At 33.8% G+C, this 17,931-nt stretch overlaps 1 protein-coding gene across 3 annotated transcripts in view; it reads right to left on the reverse strand.

Annotated features, from left to right (window-relative positions):
* The window catches only part of TBC1D5 (TBC1 domain family member 5), a 536,635-nt gene that overhangs the window by 483,845 nt on the left and 34,859 nt on the right, over window positions 1–17,931 (reverse strand). The window contains exon 2 of one of the 3 annotated variants that reach the window (XM_032860919.1): window positions 12,973–13,031. The exons of 1 other annotated variant lie outside the window; for it this stretch is intronic. The gene's annotated coding sequence lies outside the window, so the exon portion shown is untranslated. Of the gene's footprint in view, window positions 1–2,827; window positions 2,866–12,972; window positions 13,032–17,931 lie in introns of those variants that run through there. One more of the 3 variants, XM_032860921.1, reaches the window with a different exon arrangement.

Raw genomic sequence — 17,931 nt, forward strand, 5'->3', positions numbered from 1 at the left:
CTATACTTGGCAAGTTAAACCTATCAGAAATAAAGAACTACATTCTCAAAAACAAACAAACAAACAAAAAAAAACACCCAATACTGATGAATACCAACTATACATGCAAAACTGTAATGGGCTAAGAAAGACCCGAGAGTCACTCAGTGAGTCCTAATCCCAGCGTCATCACTTACTGCCATGTATGTGGCAATGAGCAAGTTACTTAACATCTCCGAGTTTGTTTCCTCGTTCATAAAATGAAGAGAATAGCTGTATTTATCTCACTATGAAGAAAAAAATTCAGGTAAAACATATAAGCCCTGTACCTGCACATAATAAGTGCTCAGTAAATGCTAGCTATTATTATGAAACTCTCCACTGATGTCTCCTTCCAAAAACAAGTCCCAAAAAACTGTTTTGATGTCAGGAGAAAATTTTCCATATGTGTGCATATGTGTGTGCATGCACATTATATTTATCTTCCAATGAAGACCACTTGGATAACACAGCTAATACCCCACAAATGCATATTAATAGTGTGGCTGGGTATATTATTGTGACAACTAACATAGTAAGATCTTATTCAATACTGGAGAAGAGGCAGCTTTTTCTTCAAAAGAAGTCCACACTGGCATACAGAAGCACATTCTGAAATAAAATTCCATATCTGACACTATTTGTCGTTGTTCATCTCCAAAACAGAAATCACAGATATGTATAATACACACATTTTTAAATCCATGTATGTAAATCAAATGAAACCACTTCCTTTAAGGCAAACATATGAAGACACTAAAACAATATTCCAATTAAACATTCATATATTCAATATTTCAAAATAAGAAATGTGTGTGTGTGTGTGTGTGTGTGTGTGTGTGTGTATGCATAATTTACATTCCATAGTAAAACCTGTCTACAGAAGCCATTTTTACCATATTTCAAAAACATCCTGGGTGCCTTCTGGCTCAGTCAGTTAAGCATCCAACTCCTGATTTCAGCCCAGGCCATCATCTGAGGGTCGTGAAATCAAGCCTTGCATCAGTGTCCATTCTGGATGAGGAGACTGCTTAAGAGTCTCTCTCCTTTTCCCTCTGCCTCTCTTACTACACATCTGTCCCCTGCTCATGCTCCCTCTCTCAAAAAAAGAAAAATTTAAAAATAAATTAAATCAATCAAATTAAATTTAAAAACAGCATCTAACTTGAATTGTAAATGCTGCCTCTCTCTGAAATATTAAAACTGTAAAGTACACAGTAATTCACTGCAAGCAAACACAAAGACTAAGTTGTACATATGACATTCTTTTACCCAAACAACTACTTAACCTATTCATTAAACCCATTCAATGACAGAGCACTAATAACTGCATTACCTTATGAAACAGAATCAGACGAAAGAAGAAATACTTTATTTGGTTAAAAATAGAAACTTTACATAAGAGAATTATGAGATAAAGTCAAAGAAATTATAGCTTTCATTTATAAAAGTCCTTGTCTATTTTAGTTCATTAAAATAAAGTTGTATAAAACTTTCCATAAGGGATATATGATAATAAGTATGTCACTATGACTGATATAAAAAGGTATATCAACATCATGCTATTTGCCAAATACACATATAATGAGAATTTTAAAAAATAAAGGCTACATCAGTCAAATTTATATCTCAGGGATCCAAATCTAAGTTTCACTTCATTTCTCTGAACTTTCTTGAAAATATCCCAATAGTAAAATAGATTTGCCTCTAAAATAAAGTAATAAGACTCTATCAGTTATTCTAAAGCAAGTAAGAAATGCAGACCTGCCCTTTAGAGATACAAAGGATAATGTGGACTGAGGTTTACATGTTCAATCTCAGTTACACACTATAGGCCATACTATTAATTTTTAAGTGACTCTACACTGAGTATACACACGCACATAAACATTCTATCATCAGTAACCCTAAACAGGTAAATTTAGAACTAAATAAAGCATAACTGAAATTTCATTTCTACCATAAATTACTACAGAAAAAAAAAAAAGAAGAAAAAAATCCATGGGCACTGCAATGAATACATTTTTGCCTTAGAGCTAATACTTTAATTTTAAAGAACCATGAAGAAAAAAATCAAAACTAGTCAGTAACAATGCAGGCTCTAAAAGCAATAAACTCAAAATTAAGTTATAAATAATTTAAAGCATGTCATGAAGATGTATTAATAATTCATCAGATAAATAATTTACTAAATAATCAAATAAATAAATAATGAAATACATAAATAAATCAGCAAATAAATAATTCTGCAAAATAACCTAAACAATAAGTCACCCAAACAAATCACAAGCCTACAAAACTACAATGATTTTCTGGATTCTGATAGTTTTAAATAAGCAAATGTACATAAACTAGATCAATCCTTGTTAGAATTAGAAATATTTTTCAGTGCTATTGGTAAAATCCTCATCTCAATACATAAGAACACATTCTCAATTTTTAAAGGACTGCACTGGATTAGTTTTTATAAATTATTAATATGATTATAATATATCCTGCTCTATATTTTACATATATTATCTTTACCTAACATATTTTCCCCCAAACAACTGGATAGCTAAAATATTCGTTGTTTTTTTTTTTTAAGATTTTATTTATTTATTTGACAGAGACAGAGGCCACAAGTAGGCAGAGAAGCAGGCAGAGACAGAGAGGGGAAGCAGGCTCCCTGTTGAGCAGAGAGCAGGATGCAGGCCTTGATCCCGGGACCCTGAGATCATAACCTGAGCCGAAGGCAGAGGCTTAACCCACTGATCCACCCAGGTGCCCTTAAAATATTCTTAAACTTCCTTTTCAAAGCAATACTTACAGGATAATGGTGCCACTGCCTTTCTGATAGTTTTCTTATCTTCACTATCTTCACCAAGTCTTTAGAAATTTTCTGCAGAGATAGAACAATAAGAATATTCTTAATTATTACAGATGAGATTTCATCACTAGCGAACAAGGTGTTATAATTGTACAAGGTACCAATGGGAAGTGGACATTATTATTTGTAAACTACATAAAGTTTTTAGAAGTCTTTAGTGGACTAAGTACAAGCTAACAGAGGCTAGCTTCCTCTATTGGAACTGACACACAAGCTGTTCCAATTGGCAGGATTTCAGATATAAAGGAAAAAACTCTGAAGGACAAAATGATTGGCTGACATCTAATGCTATCCTCTATTTGAGAAGCTCAAAGTCCCTGATAGAATACATGAGCTCACTTAACTGTTACAACTTGAATATAATGACAATCTAATTAGAGTACCACAAAGAATCAAACACAACTGACCTCATAAATTGCTGGACATTTAAAGTTTGTATCTACCCACAGTACAGTACTCCTGAAATCCATAAATAGTAGATCCCAAACTATGAAAACCTTCCACAAGGAAATAAGAAACTCTAAAATGGGTTTTTTGACACATTACAGATAAATTCAAACAATATAGTACATTTGAAAAGAAGACTGTCTATGGTCCCCAAGTGTAAGGGAAGATTCACAACTTCTGTGTGAAGGTTCCTTGAATTACAGACACCTTAATTCTGAACTCAACCTAAGTAATACAGCAAATCCTAAAATATCATAAATTGGTTAGAGCAATGGTTCTTAATTGGGGAACAATTTGCCTCCCAAGAGACATTTGACAATGCTTGCATACATTTTCGGTTGTCATAAGTGGATAATATTATTGGCATCTGGTTGGTGGAGACCAGGGATGCTGCTAAATAAACATCTATAATGCACAGAAGAGACCCCAAGAAGAATTATCTGTCTTCAAATGTTAATAGAGCTGAGGATGGGAAACCTTAGGTTTTCTTAAGTTAGGTTTCTTGGGTTAGAGTAAAAGGATTTTTAGTTGTGTATGGTTTTCTTTTTATAAAATAGTACAAATTTTTGTACTTTTGTAAAGTCTCTTGTTATATGTATAACATTAAGGGCAGTGGAATACCCTGGGGGAAAAAATCGTGTATCCGTGAAAGGCGCATGTGGGAACTCTGCACTTTCTACTTAATTTTTCTGTAAACCTAACATTGCTCAAAAAAAAGTTTAATTTTTAAAATGTGTATTTTTTACTCTTTCACTAAAGTTATGAACAACTTTCTTAGGATACTAAAAAAAGTTTACAGAAACAAAAATGTTTTTTTCATTTGTCAAAATTCTTCCAATAAAGTTACTAAGAGAATATTAAAGGTTACATTTATGAACTGACTGTCAAAGTGACTACCCAAGATATTTAATATTAAAAATTCATAGGGAATTTTTGAAGGGATTATTCAGATACAATATACAATCCTCAATGGTTTGTGGTTAGTTTTGTGGGTTGTTTTGATTTGGGGGTTTGGGGACAGGTTTTGTTTGCTTTTGCCCAAAAGCTACAAAATGTTTTCTGAAATAATATTTGTGATAATTATTAAAAGCACTTAGGAACAAAATTCAGCAATATAGCTAACAAAAACATCCAGAAATTATGTATCATTTTAAGTACTTTCCTTTCAGTACCAATTAATCTCTCTCCAGTCGTAAAGCAGATTTTTGTTTGCAACATAGATCCAGAATCTACTATGACATAGTGCATGTTTCCTTATAGTTAACCTATTACATTACTACATACAGTATTAAACAATCATATCCTTTATCAGATGGGATTAGGTCATATCCTTCCCAAGCCAAAAAATATTAAGTTATAATAATATAATGATTTAAACAAGAGGGAAAAAAGGGATAGAATTCTCCCCATGTAAATGTCCAGAAATAGACAATCAAAAGCTGATGTGGCAGCTCCAAATATTGAGGACCTAAGTTCCTTCCACCTTTCTGCTCTACTACATACTGTTTCTACTCCAAGTTGCCTCACACTCCAAAAGGACTATGGGCACCCTTGCTAATACATGCACACTGCAGGCAGCAGAAAAAGAAAGGGGGAGGAAAAGGCCTACCCTGCTCCCTTCTAACTCTCCCATGTAATTTCAGCCTACAGTTTATAAACCAGAGCTTTGTCCTTTGGCCACACCTAACGATTTGGGAGGATAGGAAATGTAGTCTCCAACACTGGTAATAATGCCCAGCTATAATACTAGGGTTGTTCTTAGGAAGACAGGTAAAATGAATTCTGTAGGGCAAATTGTAAGATACAGACTGCAGTGGAGGTTACAACTCTTCAAAGAAAATAGGAGATGCGCTCAAAATTTCTCAGAAGGGTGGTTCACTGCAAATTATTGGTACATGTACATATATGTGTATATGTGTCAAAGAAAACCTAAATGTTTAAGTAAATGTTTAAATAAATTTAGGGATAATCTCAGAATAGAATGCTATATAGTCACTGAACATCACACTCTGCAATTTTACTGATACGGAGAAGTGTTCATATAATATTAAATGATATTTAATATTATATGAACACATACATATATGTATATACAGTATATATTTATACATACACATAGGCACATCATTTATCTATGTCCAGAGAGAGACAGAGATCATATACCATTCAAGAGAATGGAACTAATCTACATGTAATACATACATATATATTTATACATACACATAGGCACATAATTTATCTATATCCAGAGAAAGACAGAGATTATATACAATGCAAAAGAATGGAACTAATCTACGTGATCATAGTGGTTTAGGCTTTGGGAACTATAACTGTCATTTTCCCCATTTTCTAATTTTTCTACAATGAACACCTACTATACTTATGATTTCTTTCTTAAGATTTTATTTATTTATTTAAGATAGAGTGAGAGAGAGAGAGAATAAGCACGACTGGAGGGCAGAGGCAGAGGGAGAAGCAGGCTCCCCAATGACATGGGAGCCTGACACAGGACTCAATCCCAGGGCCCTGGGACCCAGACATGAGTCGAAGGCAAATGCTTAACCAACTGAGCTACTCAGGTGCCCCACTTATGATTACTTTTCATGAAGATTTTGGCCTAGATGAGGAAAAGCACCTTATAAAAGTAGTTAGATTCAAGCTTCAATTTACATTTTTACTTAGAATTTGCTCATAATTAAAAAAAAAAAAAGTGGAGGTAAATCTATAATTGAGCTGTATTTCTCCCAACTGGGGCAAAACCTGTAGGTTTCCCTTTAGTTGGTAGTAAGAAGCTAACTTCTCTGTGCCCAACTTGTCTTCAACTTACTAACATTCACATATCACATTTGTCAGCTTTATACAAGTCACTCCTAGCCAGATGCTACATCCATCATTCCTAACAATTTACCCTGACATATTGATTACTTTGTTCATATCACTCTGTAGAACTAATCATTCGTACTTCATGCTTCTACAAATCCTTCTACTTTCTGTATTTCTCAATTTTTTCTACTCTATTGCATATTTTTCTGGTTACTTATATAATGGATACCTCTAACAGAAATTACATCTTTCTTATATCATTACAACTATCTTGCATTGTCTTGAATTTTCCAGAGCTATTTACTGGATATACACACCATTGTTACATCGTTATTGTATTGTATTGTATTGTATTCTTACACTGTTAGAGACTTGCTGTCTCTAAGTCTCATAATTTGGAACACCTCGAAGTTCTCCACATTTTCTAGAGTGATCCAATTTCCTAAGCTCCTATTGCTATCATATAAAAAAGCAGAAAAACAGGAAAAAAGGCAAGCAACTGGTATATCTAAAACTACTTATATGTGTACTGAATGGACCAAAACAGCAAACAAATAAAAAAGATATACGGTCCGTGCACTCTAAAACTTGGTCAAATAAGAAACAAACACACATGTATACATCACACACACACACACACACACACACACGGCAGGAGGAAAGGAGAGAAAGAAATTCACAAACAAATGTAAAAAGGGGCAAGTATACAATCAGAACAATATGTATGTACTACCAAGTATCCTAAAGTAAAAGCCACAGGCATGGATAATCAGGGAAGGCTCTTCAATCGAGACCAAATCAAGAGAGGGCTAGGGCAGTGGTTTTCAACTATGGGAGACATCACCCCCTACAAAGAACCTTTGGCAATGTCTGGAAACACTTTTGTTTATCACAAAGGGAAGTCACTAGTTGCATCTAACGGGCAGAGGCCAGGGATGCTGCTACCATCTTACAATGCACATGAGAGCCCCCATAGAAATGAATTATTCAGCCCAAAATGTCAACAGTGCTAGAAGAAGCAGTTGGAGTCAAAAGAAGAGATAGCATTTAAGCAGAATGGAATGACAGGAGTAAAAGAATAACTACAATACATGATGTCTTTAATAAACCATAATATGGCTAGTGAAAGAACAGGAGAAAAAGAGATTAGAAAACATACATGGGCATAGACTGTGATGGGGGCCTACACAATAAGTCTGACAGACCAAAGAGATAAAGAAAAAAGAGAGAATGAAAAATGCCTATTATAATAACAAAAACATAAGAAAGCTAAAGCACAAAATAGCAACATACATGATAAGAAACAAAACTGTAGAGAGATGGGGGGACACAGATTTCCAGCAGTATGGCAGACTAGATACCTTGATACTATTAGATGTTACTTTTGAAAGTTAGTAGAAAAATCTATTTCAATGAACTGCTTAGCTAGCAAGAAAGTACAGTATTCACATAAGCCACAAACAAAAGAATAAGCTAAACCAGAAACTACCTTTTATCTTGAGAGTATGTGTTCTGCTGCACAAAATGTAGCTTACATTTTGAGGCCTACACACTCAGGAGACACGCTAAAAGTCTATCAAAAGGAAACACCTCTATAAAGCTGTTATGCCAAAGGGCTACATCCTCAGGTTAAGAGCACCACAAAGATCTCCCTCCTGTTACCCCTTGCAGTCAGACCCACCCCAGGCCCCACCACCTCTAACCCCTAATCTGTATTCCAGCTCTATAATTTTGTTATTGTAAGAATGTTTTATAAATTCTCTTTTGACACAGTAAGGACAAAGTATAACCCTCAAAAAGGTTCTCAGACTACACACTATATGTATAAGCCAATAAATCTTATATCACAATGTCATTTAAAGTACTCTTAAACTGTTAATACCCCAAGCTCGGGGGGAAACATGGGCAAATTATTGGTGAAAGAAAATAACTTCAATCCAGACCTCAAAGAATACAGCAGCTTTCAAAAAACTCTACTCAAATTAAAAAAAAAAAAAAGTCACAAAACATACAAAGATACAGATACAATGAATGAGTCAACACAAACAAAAGAACAAAAGACAGCAGGATTAGACTACAGATTTCAACTATTGAACAGATTATACAATAAAGATATTCCAAATACCACAAAGGCTTAATATATATATATACTAGTTAAATAAATGCTCAAAAAATCAGAAACATAGTTTTAATTCAGGGTAAAAGTTAAATAGCAGACTTAATATAAGTAGAGAAAGAATTAGACATTTAAAAGCTACCTAAAATTCAGTTCAGAGAGATAAAAAAATATATGTAAAAGCAGCTAAAAATACAAAGAATAGAGTAAGGTCTAACAAAATAATACTGAAACCATCTGTGAAGAGCCATTTTTCAAATTGTCAATCCATGGCAGACAAAAACTGTAAAATTCAATAAAAGTGAATTTAAAAAAAAAACCTGTGCTTGGATGTCACAGGAATATCAACGTGTTATTAAAAGTTTCTAAAACTGTACACTTCAAATTTCTGTCCATAATTCATAGACCAATGAAATCAGTATGTAGACCAACACTGACCTGAAGATCACACTTTAAGTAGCAATGCTCTAAAACACAAGTAGATCAAGATTAGAAAAGAATTTAAAAGAGAAAACAGGGTATAGGTAACACTCAAATAAATAATGGTTGAAAATCTCCCAGCTTAATTGAAGACACAGTTGGACAATCTAAGATGTAAGAAAAAACAGATAATAAAGATACAGCAAAACACATGGCTATTAACTCATTCTCAGCGCAGAGACTTCAACCACCACAATTCCCCCAACACAAATCCTAACTAGCATTTTCTACCATTATTTTTAAAAACAAACAACTTGGGCTAGATGTATGCTAAATAAACAAAACCAAAACAAAACAAACCAAAACTCAGTAAAGAAGGTTGCTAGAGAACAAGTTTTAAGAGCTAATGATTTCCTCTCCCAGTGGAAACATTCTGTCCCTACTTCCACTAAACACCAAACTCTGTCTATACGGACACTGACACAAAATTGTGCTTATTGGAGTTATTTTTTTATAATGTATAAAGTTTATGAAACAAGAAGAAATACATTTTTAGATTAGCACAGGCTAAAAATACCTTCAATTATACTGAAAATGGGAACAAACCAGAGAGGAAGACAAACCATGAGAGACTATGGACTCCAGGAAACAAACTGAGGGCTCCAGAAGGGAGGAGGGTGAGGGGTAGGCGGGTGATGGGTATTAAGGGAGGGCACAAGTTGTGATGAGAACTGGGTGTTATACACAACTACTGAATCGTTGAACACTGTATCAAAAACTTACTATGTACTATATGCTGGCTAACTGAACATAATAAAAAAAAATTATACTGAAATGAACAGGATTCCAATTTCCATTCACTGTCCTTTTCAATGTGAGGTGAGCTACATAATACTGCACCATATTTTACCTATCAAATCCTCTCAGCAGAACAGATTCTTTTATTTCTAAATGCCGTTCATTTAAAAGACCCAGCTCAGACACCTAGCAGAAATCAAATATAAATTCAAACCTACCTTAAAAACAGAAATTAAGGCATCACATCACCTGATGAAGAATCATAACTAATACCTCTGTAAATGTTTGATCATTTTTCAAATATATGACACATATCTAAATGAAGCATCACAATAACCTGATGGGACCTCGGTTTTATATAACAGATATACTAATGGCTAAAAGCTTAAAGAGTGAAAGAACATGTTGAACAGCATTAAAAATATACAAGAAAAGATATGTAAATTAAATGTAACAATATAAACAGAAAAAGATATCCAAAATCTAATCAACAGCTGCTTCTTAGCATCATTCCCCATCACATGCAACTAAAAGGACAATCACTAGGCATACATAACAAATAAACTAAATGAAATGATGTATTAACCTATTTGATTCAGTGCACTAAATTCAAACAATTCAGCAAGATTTTTAAAAATTTAATTGCTTATTGAACCTTAATAAGATTCATATGGTATTACATCTCAGGATATAGAAAAATAATTTAAATAGAAAGTAAAACTGGGCTAAGCAGTTAAAACATCCATCTAGTAAGTGAGTGAAGGATGAGAAAGGCAGAAAGCCTTTTGAAAAGCTCAGGGGCTAGGTCCTTAAAGAAGAGAAAGTTTTCTCCAAATTATTCCATAGATGTATTGATTCAAAGTTAATGCCTAAGCATATAAAAGACACAAAACACCTTAACTTTGTGGTTTAGAATAAAGATGGATTTAAGCTGGAAATTCACGCTGAAGTTTTTTGGTTTGGGTTTTTTTTTTTTTTTTAATGCATTGTTTCAACCAGACTCAGGGGTCAGACTCTGAGAATATTTGGCCTTATAATTAAAAATTTTTTTAAGATTTATTTGAGGGAAAGCACGACACTGGCAATCCCACGAGTGGAAGGAGGGGCAGAGGGAGAGAATCTTCAAGCTAATTCCACCCTCAGGGTGCAGTCTGTCAGGGCTCAATTTCACAGCCCATGAGATCACGACCTTAGCCTAAACAAAAAGTCAGATGCTTAACTGACTGAGACACCCAGGCACACCCTTATAATTTAAAATTTTGATAAACCACACCAAGTTTAACTAATCACCAATCATTCCAATACAAAGAAAAATGAAATATCCCTTGGTGCCTTTTTGAGTTTTTATTCAAATTTATAATCAAATCTGTGCGTATTCTCAGCTGCTTCAAGTCTTCTCTGTGGAAAGAAAAAAGCAGGCTTTAAAAAATTAGATATACATACACACATACAAATACACACACACCCATATGCAGAAAATGTTCCCATAATTATAAGCTTTTCACTGGTACTTCCTGATCCTTACTTAAAACATGGAAGTGAATAGGTAAATAAGTTTTTAAGATAATACTAAAAATAACAGTCTTTTAAAATATTTAAGTAAAAGCAAATCAAAGATCTTCTACAGCAGCCATAAAAAGCCACAAAGCCAAAATTCATCATCATAAACATTTGTAAATGGCTTAAAATTGGGGGAAGATAAAGGTTAGTACTTTGCACCCCTTGAGCTTACTACAGGGATACTCAATAACTAAAATTACAGATAGCTACATCCTAAGTCAGAGAATCAAAAGTTTTCCCACAAAAACACCCCTAATAAGTGCCCAAACGGGCAATAAACTCATACATATGGGATATTGGGAATAGAACCCAAAATAGCTAATGGCAATCATTAATTTTCTTCAGCAGTGGGTATTATTTTAAAATAACTGTGCTAATTCTCTCCCATTCCATATTATCTCCCTAAAATTCATCTCGAAAAGAATGCACAATGTTTGTACTACTTCCTCACACAGCCAACACTAAAAAGGGCACAGTTAAAGGTCTCACCTTTTTGCTCAAACCAGAACCTCATGCCTTTATTGGAGGAGTACAGATATTTACACATGAAGGAAAGTTAATTCTAATAAATTCCTAGGTTTAATCAGCTATTCTTTTCATAAACACTAAATCCACCAAAGAATTAACTCTACCTTTACATATACAGCATTAATAAGCTGTTCTGTTACAAGTTTTTAACCAACTCATTTCTTGAATAAAATCTTTAAAATTACATATTGTATTACAGAAAAATAATTAGTAACCATGTTATAGATGACTCCTTTTCAGCAATTAAGGAATAACTCTAGTATTAAATTGCAAATATTAGCAAGAAAATCAAATGGGAGATAGTTCATGCCTTGTTCTCACCTAATTATGAAAATTATCTAAAAAGGTTATAGGACCTATTTCAAATTCTATATAGTTAGGAGTCATAACTATTCATAATTATACATTTGAGCATAAATTATCTTAAATTAAATATTCTGAATTTAAATTATCTTTATGAATTTTATAATTAAGCCATTCTTCTCATTTGTATTAAATCCTTTAACAAAAAAATTATAGCTAATCTAAAATTTTAAGAACTGTATCTTTTAAAATAAAGTCATTAATTTTCAGTCACCTTTTGATGGATTGCCATTTACATGTAAGGAAATATGGGTTATTATTTTTGCATTTAAGTTCTAAGAAAAGTAAATAAAAATCATTAACTAAAGGTTATTTTAAGTTTTTAAATTTAAATTAGTGAGTTTTCTAAACTTTGGGATAATTTTTGGTAAATGCTTTTTGTTTAAAAATTATAAACTTCCATATAATTATAAATGCAATTTTAATCTAAGTTATTTAATTTGACATAATTTAAATTCAAAGGTATCATGAATAGTTATTATAACTTTTAATTACATTGTATTTGAGACACGATATCACTTTAAGGAAAAAATTATAGGTCATGCACTAACTCCACTTCATTTACTATGAATATACTTTATCACATATAAAAATTGATCTTTATGTTCCAAAATATATATATTGGACATTATATCCATCTTCTCTCTTTAATAACATTTATAAAAATTTTCACAGTTATTCAGAAAATGTGAGTTCAGATTTTAAAGTACATTTTTTGGGTAAAGTTCCTAGAATCACTTAGATACATTTAATTTACTGAATATTTACTGAAAAGATTAAACCATTATAATCAAATAGTTTTACAATAAAAAGAAATCAATGCAACAAAATGTCCAAATAGAAGAAATAGTTCATGTTTCTCCCGAAAGCCCAGTTATTTCTATATATTCTAATACACAAAAATAAACAGTTGTTGGGAGTTCTTTTTGATGGCTTTTACTTCTGTGAAGTAAGCACAAACTTACTGGTTAATGGCTGTTAATATAGCTTCTCCACAACTATAAACATAAATAAAATAAACAATGAATACCTTAAAATAGTTATACTTCTCTCCATAAGAAACCAAGTTAACTTCTTGAGCAGAAAGAACTGAAAAAAGAAAAAGCATGCTATACTAAGTGCCATGAAACCCAAACGTAGATAAAGGTGTAAATGGAATTCATTAGGTAAGTTTTTTTTTTTTGGAGAAATTTTGGAACTATAAAAAAAAAAAAATAATAATAATATTACAAATATCTACATTTCCCAACCAGAATTTATAACAAATGACACTCACATTGTGAATTCAAAGTCCATAAATATGAACCTTTGTTTCACTTTATGCATATTTACAAAAGAATTAAGTGGAGATAAAGTTAAAGTCCACTATTCATCATTCCTAGTGCCATTTCCTTCTTTTCACCTCATTATTAGCAACCACTGTCATGAAACTGGCATGTACTTTTACATTTTCTACAATTTTTATTTACATATTGCAGAAAGAGTCATGTTTTGTGTATTTTTTCAATTTTCATAAATGGTATAAAAAAACTTGCTTTTTCATTCAACATTATCTTTGTGATCTACTAATATAGATATACTTCATTCCTTTTTTTAAATAGATTGTACTTATTTGGGAGAGAGAGAAAACAAGTTGGGGGGAGGGGCAGTGGGAGAGAAAGAAGCAAACTCCCTGCTGAGCTGGGAGTCAGCCAAGGAGCTCCATCCCAGGACCCGAGGATCACGACCTGGGCCAAAGGCAGACACTTAACCAACTGAGCCACCCAGGAGCCTCTACTTCATTCCTTTCAACAGTATGTTATTCAGTACTTCCTATTACTTTATAATGGGAATACTATTATGAATAGTACCCTAATATGAAGCTTCCTATTATGAAGTACTGAATCACATATGCAGACCACATCTTATTTATCCAATCGTCCACTAATGGACACTTAGATTGTTTCTAATTTTGTACTATTACAATGCTTTAAGGAACAACCTTAAGCAAACCTCTATGTTCACAATATAAAAACATGTGAACTTTATTCTCTAAAGTAAGGTTTCTCAACCTCAGCACTACAGGCATCTTGGATTGAATAATCCTCTGTTGTGGGAGTCTACCTTGTAGACTGTCCTAAAATGTAGGACATTTTAGCATCATCCTTGATCTCTACCCACTAGATGCCTCCACAGATGTGACAACCAAAAAGGTCTACAGGCATTACCAAAAGTCCCTTGAGAGGTAACAACGCCCTGGTTGAGAACATTGTTCTAAGGCATACATGAAAGTATATACATGTATATTTTCTACTTTACTGAATACTGCGCAACTGTTCTCCAAACAGCTTTATCAATTTATATTACCATCAGCATATAATACCTCTGATTTCCAAATATCCTTGCCAGAACTTGATAACATACCAATTAAAATATTTCCAGCAAAATCATTAACTTTCCAAAAGGAGACTGCCACTGCAACTCAAGAAAAAAGGTACATGTGTGCTACTTCCAAGAAATTATAAAAACCCTAACTGTAAATGGAGAAATTGACTTACATTATACCCTTCTCATGTTACTTTCCTTTTTTTTGCTAAGTAAATTTTTCTTGACATTGATTAGTATTAGTATACTGAATTAACTCTAACTTCATAAAACTTATTTTTTCTAGAAGCTTCAAAACTATGATCTTTGGTCCACATTTCATAAAACTTTCAATATCCTAAGGAGTTTCAAATAGCATACTTTAGAGTATTTTGTTTCAACTGATGTCCCCACCTGTAGAAGGTTCCTCCTCTAACACTTATAAATTGGTCACATCTACATATAAAAGTAGGCTAAAGATATGCAACTGGACTTCCATGATGGAAATATCTTCTACTAAACTTCCTATATATAAAGGAATCTACTCAGCAAACTAATTTTAAAACTGGTAATCAGACTGAATCAAGATAGTGGACTCAACTCACACTGTAGCCTCCCTATCTCATACCAAATCTACAGAAATTAGATCTCAAATACATGGTCCCTGATTTCCAACTTCCTGTAAAGATCAATTGCAATTCCCGCTCATCAGTTCTATGAAATGCTTTTGTTGTTTTTTGATATAAATTCTACTTTGGGCTAAGCAGTCTTGTACGAATTTCTGTTACTGGCACCACAAGAACCTTGTCTAAGACAGTGGCACAATGAAATGTTGACTCTACTGACAATGATTCCAGTGCTGACCAGACTAAAAAACCAGAAGGTAGACCAGAAACTAAGAGGAATACCAGAAATACAGAAAACAAAATCTTAACTGAAGTACAAACAACAACAAAAAAACTACCACATTTGCTGCAAAATACAGGCGTTTCCCTGAGAATCCCAAATACAAAAAAGCTATGTTATTTGAAGCTAGAGGAAGTCTGAAGGCTATCAGCAGCACAAAGAGTAAGAGTATCAGGCAGGCTACCTCCACACCTCTCCCCCCAATGTCTTAAGGTGAAGCAGCCAGTAAGAGAGGTACCTGTGTTTCTCCCCACTAACCTCCTGCCCCTAAATAGGAGTATGAACCCCTGGTAAAAAACAGTTTGTAGAAGACTCGTACCCTGCCTAAAGAAAATGTACCTCAACATTCTATTACCCCAGGTTTCTGAGGAAATGTGTAAAAATGATCAATAAATGCTTTAGGAAGATGAATCCTGTATCAGTAAGAAGAATGAACTAAGGGATGCCTGGGTGGCTCAGTCGGTTGGGTGTCTTTTGTTTCTGGCTTGGGATATGATCTCAGGGTCATGGGATCTGCCCTCTTGATGGGCTCTGCACTCAGCAGGGAGTCTGCTTAGATTCACTCTCCCTCTGCTCTTTCCCTCTGGCACTCCTGCAAGCTCGCTCACGTGCTCTCTCTCCAATAATTAAATAAATCTTTAAAAAGAAGAAGGAAGAAGGAGGAGGAGGAGAAGACGAAGAAGACGATAACAAAGACGACGAAGACGAAGAAGAATGAACTAAAAAGAGGGAAGAATACAGATAGGAAAGCCAGTCAGGAAACAGTACAGGCATGTAAGGACTTGAAATTCAGGGACTCTAAACAGAAAACACAGATTCACCTAGGCGTATTGATAGGAATGGAAAGAACCTATTGAATTACCTCATGTTAGAAGAGAGGAAAAGATAAAGACTGCTTCATTTATTTTAGGAAAATGCTCATAAGTTTTGCTTATTACAGTATCTGTAGCACGTAGATACCTGTAAGTTACGTCAATAAATTAATCTGAAGATAAAGAAGTCAAAAGTAACCCTTAAGACTTGGGAGGCTGAGAAGGTGGTATGAGGCAAATAAAGAGCAAAGTGTGGAGAGAACACTTGATTTCTTTTTAAAGATTTCTTTATTTGAGAAAAAGCATGAGAATGTGTGTGAGCAAGGCAGACAGACAGAGGGAAGGGGAGGGGGAGAGAGTCCCAAGGAGACTCTGCACTAAGCACAGAGTCCAAGGCAGGGCAAGATCTCACGACTCTGAGATCACAACCTGAGCTGAAACCAAGGGTCTATCACTCAACTTAGTGAGCCATGCAGGCACCCCAAGAACACTTGATTTTAAAAGACTGTGATTATTTCAAGTTTTAGAAATGCTGAGTTTGTTTCTAGGATGGTTATTTTTGTAAAAAATATATATATTATTTTTTATACCAAACATATTTATAAGTTTTTAGCTTTGTTTAAGGAGGTATTCGATATGTGTAGAGAATAAATATATCTATAAATAACTATGATCAACTCATCTCTTTCCTAAAAAGTATAATATGAACATTATTAAGTTCCTGGTGTCTTCATCCCCAATTCTAACCTGCCCCACATCCCATATAGGAAATTACTATCCTAATTGTTTTCTTGATCATACTTTCACTTTTCCTTAACATTTTACCCTGTTTTTTGTATAAATAAATACTATGTTTAGTTTTTAACTTGTTTTGAAGTTCCCCCATTAAAATAAGAATCATACTACAAGGCATAGCTTATTTTATTGTGCTTCACTTTATTGCACTTCACAGATACTGCCTTTTTTTTTTTTAAACAAAATGAAGGTTTGTACCAACCCTGTGTCAAGCAAGTTTATCAACTCCATTTTCCCAACAGCTGCTCACCTTGTGTTTGTCTCACACTTTAGTAATTCTTGCAATTGAACTTGTTTTGAAGTTCATCTCCCCCTCCAATTCCCCCACTTCACTTTTCTTTTCCTTCTCCTAATGTCCTCCATGTTATCCCTTATGTCCCCTATGGTAAGTGAAACCATATATTTGACTTTCTCTACTTGACTTATTTTACTCAGCATAATCTCCTCCAGTCCCATACATGTTGATGCAAAAGTTGGGTATTCATCCTTTCTGATGGCTGAGTAATATTCCATTGCGTTTATGGACTACATACTCTTTATCCATTCATCTGTTGAAGGGCATCTGGGCTTTTCCAGAGTTTGGCTATTGTGGACATTGCTGCTATGAACATTGGAGTACATGTGGCCTTTCTTTTCACTACATCCGTATCTTTGGGGTAAATACCCAGCAGTGCAATTGACAGGTCATAGGGTAGCTCTATTTTTAATTTTTTGAGGAATCTCCACTATTTTCCAAAGTGGCTGCACCAACTTGCGTTGCCACCAACAGTATAAACTTTTACTATATGCACTGAGAAACCAAAAATATTCATCTGACTTGTTTTCTTGCAATATTTACTTATTAAAGAGATCAGGAACCAAATAAGCAATATTTCCAAGGTAAGCCTGGATATGTGTTTTTTCAGAGAAGACACACTAGTTTTCACTAAATATTGTATGTTTCTATGATAATCAGTGTGAGTATATGTGGTTATAGGTCATTCATTTGCACTACTCTATAACACTTCAATATATGACTGTATGAACATGTTAATGTACACACAACTTCATCCTTTCTCCTACTGCTGTATATTTGAGTATTTCTAAGTTTACACTACTACAAATAATGCATCTAATAAATCATTCTTGAGCAC

This window comes from Lontra canadensis, unplaced genomic scaffold (assembly GCF_010015895.1).
Source record: "Lontra canadensis isolate GAN:19392208 unplaced genomic scaffold, GSC_riverotter_1.0 scaffold20, whole genome shotgun sequence".
Classification (NCBI taxonomy): domain Eukaryota; kingdom Metazoa; phylum Chordata; class Mammalia; order Carnivora; family Mustelidae; genus Lontra; species Lontra canadensis.